Source organism: Cottoperca gobio, chromosome 18 (assembly GCF_900634415.1).
Source record: "Cottoperca gobio chromosome 18, fCotGob3.1, whole genome shotgun sequence".
In the NCBI taxonomy this organism is placed as follows: Eukaryota; Metazoa; Chordata; class Actinopteri; order Perciformes; family Bovichtidae; genus Cottoperca; species Cottoperca gobio.
In genome coordinates, this window is record NC_041372.1 from 2,950,605 (window position 1) to 2,956,604 (window position 6,000).

The 6,000-nt window shown below is 44.1% G+C and overlaps 1 protein-coding gene across 2 annotated transcripts in view; it reads left to right on the forward strand.

Annotated features, from left to right (window-relative positions):
- LOC115023688 (serine/threonine-protein phosphatase 2B catalytic subunit alpha isoform) overlaps positions 1 to 6,000 on the forward strand; it is a 50,018-nt gene that overhangs the window by 39,215 nt on the left and 4,803 nt on the right. The gene's annotated exons all lie outside the window — the stretch shown is intronic.

Sequence of the window (6,000 nt, forward strand, 5' to 3'; positions counted from 1 at the left end):
CGTCTGGATCGTTGTTTATTATTAGGACCCCATTTGTTCCATGCCAACTAATCTTCCGAGAGCTCACAGTCAACACAACACAATACAAACAGACAAAGTGATGTCAAGCGCATGTTGTTTTCAGTTTTGGCAGCCAGTTGCCTGATAAATCATTTGCACCTCTCGAGCTCAATATGGAACAGTAAGTATCTGAAATGATTTGGTCTGCACCCTGTTGCTGCAACTGGCTGACCTTCAGTTGATAAAATGCCTCCCAGAGCAAGAGTGGTTATCGGAAAGAAAAAGATTACTCTGTTTGTTTCTAGAGCTGACTTTATTTAGGCACACAGATACGTCTTACCTGGCAGGACTACGTGTTCTTTATTTCTCCCATCATTCACTGTCTGCTTGAAAATGAGACTCTCTTGTCATAAAGTGGCTTAAATACAAGAGCCGAGAAAAACGGCAACTCCCAAGCAAGTAAACAACCCTCTCGCTAAAGGTTTCATGTTAAAACTTTAACAAGTTGTGGTTTTGTGATTACTTGGTTCCCAATTCACTGTATCAATCATCTGTTTGATGTATTTTCCACGGAACAGACACGGCTAACTAATACAGCCCTATAGTCCTGTTGATGCTCCTCTAATCAGTCATGTGGGTGGGGTTCACTGCTGGAACCAAAGCCTCTGTAATGAATTGGTCTGCTCTTAGCTTCTTGCCGGAGCTGGAAGCCCACTGAGCATGTCCCGTGATTGATGGCCAATCGAGTTGGCACATAAATCTTAAAGGGGAGGGAGGAGGCATCAGCAGGGTCCCATCAATATAGTGCTGGGAGTTGAGCAGATTACCAATGAGACCTCGGGGGGCGGAGGCAGAGGTGGTCCATGAGGCACCACAGAAGAACTCCTCCAACTTGTAGCTGAGTCGGGATAATCAACACATGACAGGATGTGATTTTCTACAGATAAAGTCTGGCTTCAGGGATGCCCCCCCCCCCCCCCCTCCTCTTTTTATCAGATCAAAGTGTTGGCTTTGCATTAAGTGTCAGGTGCTGACCAACTGTCCATCGCAGCCGGGCCCCTGCACACTGCACCCCGAGCTGCCAGGGGAGCTGTGTTAAATGAAAACACAGCAGCAGTGATTTAGCAGTTTTCACTGTTTGAGCTTTGAGTCCTGAAGTGACTGCAGTGTAGAGAGGGAGGAGGGAGGGAGGGAGGGAGGGAGCAGGGGGGTGCATTTGGCAGTCGCACACTTTGGAGATTGCTTGCAGTTTTGTATTAATGGAATGTTTTCTGCTGCATCATTACTGACTGGCCCCAAAAGCCATCAACCAAATCACTAATGGTTGTGGTGCTTGGATGGAGTGAAAGCTCAATGACGCTGTTGACGCTAATTGTTGTATTATAACCTCGAGACCGTGAAGGATGCGTCGGGTAGATCCACCTGTTAATCCTTGTTTAACTAGGCCTGTCACGATTAGGGATTTTATAATTAATGTTAAACCGTTGAGATCGATTTTAATACGATCAGTTTAACAATAAACCAGTTGCAGTTTTGATCTGACCGACACTCGGAGGAGCGACTTGACAACAGCTGCTCCACCTTCAAGGTCAGCCCACCTTAAGTGAGCTAGTTGTCGTTAGCTTTGGGGCTAACCCCCTTCGCTTAATCAGCAGGTGGTGCGCAAGACACGGGAGGAGTTGTATCATTTACTCACCGACAGACTGAACACACACTTCTACGCTCACACCTATAGCGTTAATAACTTCATACACGCCGTCAGGCACACACGAGGCAAGTGCAATGTAACACCATCGTAACTCTTAGTTATATACAAGTAACAACAACTCTCAATCGGCTCAAACACGACATGTTCCCACGTCTGAACTGTCTCGTTCCTCTCGTGTTGATGATGGACTGGAAACTTAAATGCATTTTTTCAGAAAGAGAACGGGTCAGGATATCACTGGTTCACTGACGGGTCAAAGCTGGACACAGTTTCCTGCCTGTGATGATTTGTAGGCAGTAGAGACAAGGTTGATTTGAAGAGAAAGGAAATAGAGTAGCATGATTGGCTCCTGGCCCTGCCACTAGAATAAACAGCGGGATGGAAGCTCGGGCAGCGATGACACCAGCGCAGCAGGGAATTCTGTTTTCCCCCTCGTCACGAGTGCCAGTGAGAAGAGTATCCCTTGCTGCAGATGCTCCCCCATCTGTTATCACTCCGGTCATTACTGGGCTTCCCTTCAGTTTCCTGTAAACATGGTTCGGTTACAAAAGTTTTCACGCTGCATCAAACAAGAAGAAATAACATAATGTTATGCAGGACATGCTGTTCAACATCTAAACATCACGATCAGCATGGACATGTGGGGTGAGGTGGTGTTTAGGTTTTATCAATTCTGTAAGAAGACTTACCAACGTACTTTATATCCATTAGAGGCGGTCACAAGTTGTGATTCTTTGGACAACAATACGATATTTGCTGAGTCACCATCGATTTAATTAGATTGATGGGCCTTCGATCGATACGAAACAATGTCATGAGCCCATTTACACGATCGGTTACATTTCTATCAAGTAAAGCAACTAAAATATGATTTGGCAATTTCATTACTGGGCTCTGTAAAATGGTAACACAGACGAGGCATAGGAATTTCAAAGGTAATATGTATATAGATTACACGCCTAATATCCACGACAGCTGAGCCAACTCTGTCCACTGAAGAAGACCGTGTGGTTGAAAGCTCTAGTAAGTGGAGCTTCAGTTAAGATTTTTTACTTTCCAACCAAAATAATTGTATTTTTCTCCGCACACTATGCTTGTGTGTACACGGGAGCAGCTGCTTTCTGAGCTCCTGCAAATTATCTCATTGATTTATTAACTGAAAATTAATTGTTCAGCTGCACACGGACTACATGCAGAGCCGACCATCCACATGCCTGACATCAGATGGAAATAGAGCACTAAATGAAATGGAGCATTGAGGTCTAAAGCGCCGGCCTGGAATACTAATCCAGGGGAACTTGATACAAGAGGCCTTCGAAACAGATATGCAGTCAGCATGAAGCGTCAGGGCAGGACAGTGGGAATCTCCCCCTCTTCTCAAAGCAGATTTAACAGCTGTTACCGGGGAAACCGACTCAAGGCACTCCCTTATGAATAATGAATGAGCGGGCGTCGCCTTGCAATATCTGTGTTACCGTGGCAGCAGGCTTGGCCTCAGCTACCCTGCTCAGCAGCACCAGAGCAGCAGAGACATCTAGTGGCTGCCATGCAGTGTTCACACTCCCAGCTGCTGTCCTCTAACATAACTCTGCATATAATAGTGCATTTGTAGTGAAGCATGTATAATAATAATAAGGAGTGCAGCTCCTCTCTCCCTCCTCTGCATGTTTAATGCAAACCCCCAGAAGAGAAAGTAGGCCCCGACCTGGTCGCACCCAGAGCTCGCCCAGCATGTTTGTTTTGTACGGGGGAGTGTGTCGGGTGTGTCTGTTCCTTTAAAGGGAATCCAATTTGAAGGAGGTATGACAGGGGAGCTGACCTTCTCCCCCGCTCTGCTTTTTTCCCTCCAGGCTTCCATTGCTGCATTCAATCAAGTGCCTCGACCAATGTTTATGCAGTATGTGATGTTTATGCAATGCCTGCCCACGCGTGCGACTGCTTTCATGTACGCCAACGCACACGCATAAACACCCACAGCCTGGTCTGTGTGAGTAGTTAGTAACACACCGCTGCTCTGATTTTTTTTTTGCTAATATTGATAATAACTGTACAATAATTCTATAGTTTATGGATGTTTGGTGAACGGTAAGTACATTTCCTCAAGTACAATTTTGAGGAATATTTAGTGTGTGTGTGTGTGTGTGTGTGTGTGTGTGTAATGCTTTGCAATACTTAAGGGACGCCCTTGATTGTACAGTTACTGCTCTATATGCATTACCATGCCTCATTGATTCCTCTCTCACACACACACACACACACACACACACACACACACACACACACACACACACACTGACTGAGGCCAACCCCAGCCGAACTGAGAATGTTTTCTGACCCCATTTGTGCGACCGAGGTTAAAGCTGCTTGGGATGCCAGGTTTGATGACTTGCTATTAGCGAGAGGCCGGGGCAGGAAAGTCCCCCCTGGTGACCCAGCCACGGTGTCCTCTTTCCCCAGATCTGGGCCACCAGACTGGCCTCGTGTATGTGAGAGGCTGCTGCTCTAAATGCAGAATGGATATATTTATATATGGTGGCTCATGTTTTTCTCAGCACCCAAGTTCACACCGTGCTTTAACCGTGGGTGAGGTCACACGGTGCACGCTGTGGTCGATGTTTGGGGGGGGGGGGGGTTCTATGCCAGCGGGCCACAGGGACCATGTGATTATTATTCTGTAAAATAAACTGATAATACTGCACAAAGAGAAATACTTTATATGCATCTTATTAGCAGGCTGGAATGTATCACACAGATTATTTTTATTCTGCTTCCCTTCCTACACCCTTCCTGTGAGCGCCACCCTAACCACACCCACTGGAGATCCACTGTTACATGATTAATATAACTGCTTGAGTAATTTAAAGCCACTATATGGATGTGATTGTAGCATCTTTTTAATTATTCTTATGGGATTCATTTTAGTTTGCACGTTCCTGCCCAACTCTTTCTGACATTGTACATATTTCTGTATTTTTTTTAATAGAACTTTTTAATTTCTTTCTCATTTTTATTTACGTTTCTCGTCTATGCACCAAAAACACCAAAGCAAATTAGTTCTGCATTTTCCGGAAATCCACTTACTTGCTTTCTTACGTAGATGAGAAGATCTTTTCATTTAACTCGGCGAGCATTTCACAACTTCTGAAGTATTTCCTTAGCTGTATAAATTCTTAAAACGATGCAGCTCATAGGTTTTGATATAGTTTAGCATTGGAAGCAGCATAAGAAGCAACTTTGATGATGGCAAAAGCAGGTCAGAAGAAGTGGCTGCTTGTCAGAGTTCCTGTAAAAGGATCATTGCTGTTATGATCATTAGCTTAGCTTCCTGCCTCTGGCTCCTCTCTCCGTCCCTCCTCACAGAATGGATGGTTTTCTGTTAACTAATGAATAGTCCTCCTATACAGACCAAATGCTGAGCCATGTGTTTCTGTGATGTTATTCATGCATCCTGTGAATGACGTGCTTCAGCAACTGGGGGGGCGGTAATCAATACATAGAGGAAATGTTCCAGAGCGGGGAAAAGGGGGATTGATTTTTTATTTTTTTTACCCTGGTTACCTTCATTTTGATGCGTGTGCAGTTTTAGAGGCTCACACATCTCCATTTACAGTTGTGCACATATATTAGTCACATCCCTTTTTTAAAAAGTCTTCATGTAAGTCGTTTTTATACCGGATCCTTTTATGCACTGTCATCACCCAGAGGTTGACTGACAGCGTCTGAGAGTGTTGAGTTACATCCAGACTTCACTTCAGTCTTGGTGTTGATGACAGCGTTTTGGCCACTTTACACTTTTCTCGATTGTGTTTTAGCCAAACGGTGATTTTGTTTTTCTGCACAGCACCTGCAGCGAGTGAATCATTACGCAGGAAGCTAAACAACAAAAACTGCCAAGAACCTTTCACAATAAACACTCAAAAGTGTTCATTAATGTGGCATTGTTTGTATTTTATACTAGAGATAAAACGCTTGATGGATTCATCGGTCGACAGAAAAATAATTGATCATAGATTTTTCAAGCAGAAATAGTGAAACAATTCTAATATGGAAACAACATTATACACATTTATAAGATTATGGGCATATTATAATTGGTAATGAAGATGATCGGAAGTTGCAGCCTTGTTTAAAACTTGTCTCAACAATGTCTCAACAAACCACATAAAGAACAAAATGCTGGTTTCTTACATGCATTCAGGATGTTGTGTTTTCTGTTTGTTTGCAGGATTATGGAAAAACTGTTTGCCCAATTTTCATGAAACACGGTGAAAGCGTTGGCCAAGAAAGAACCC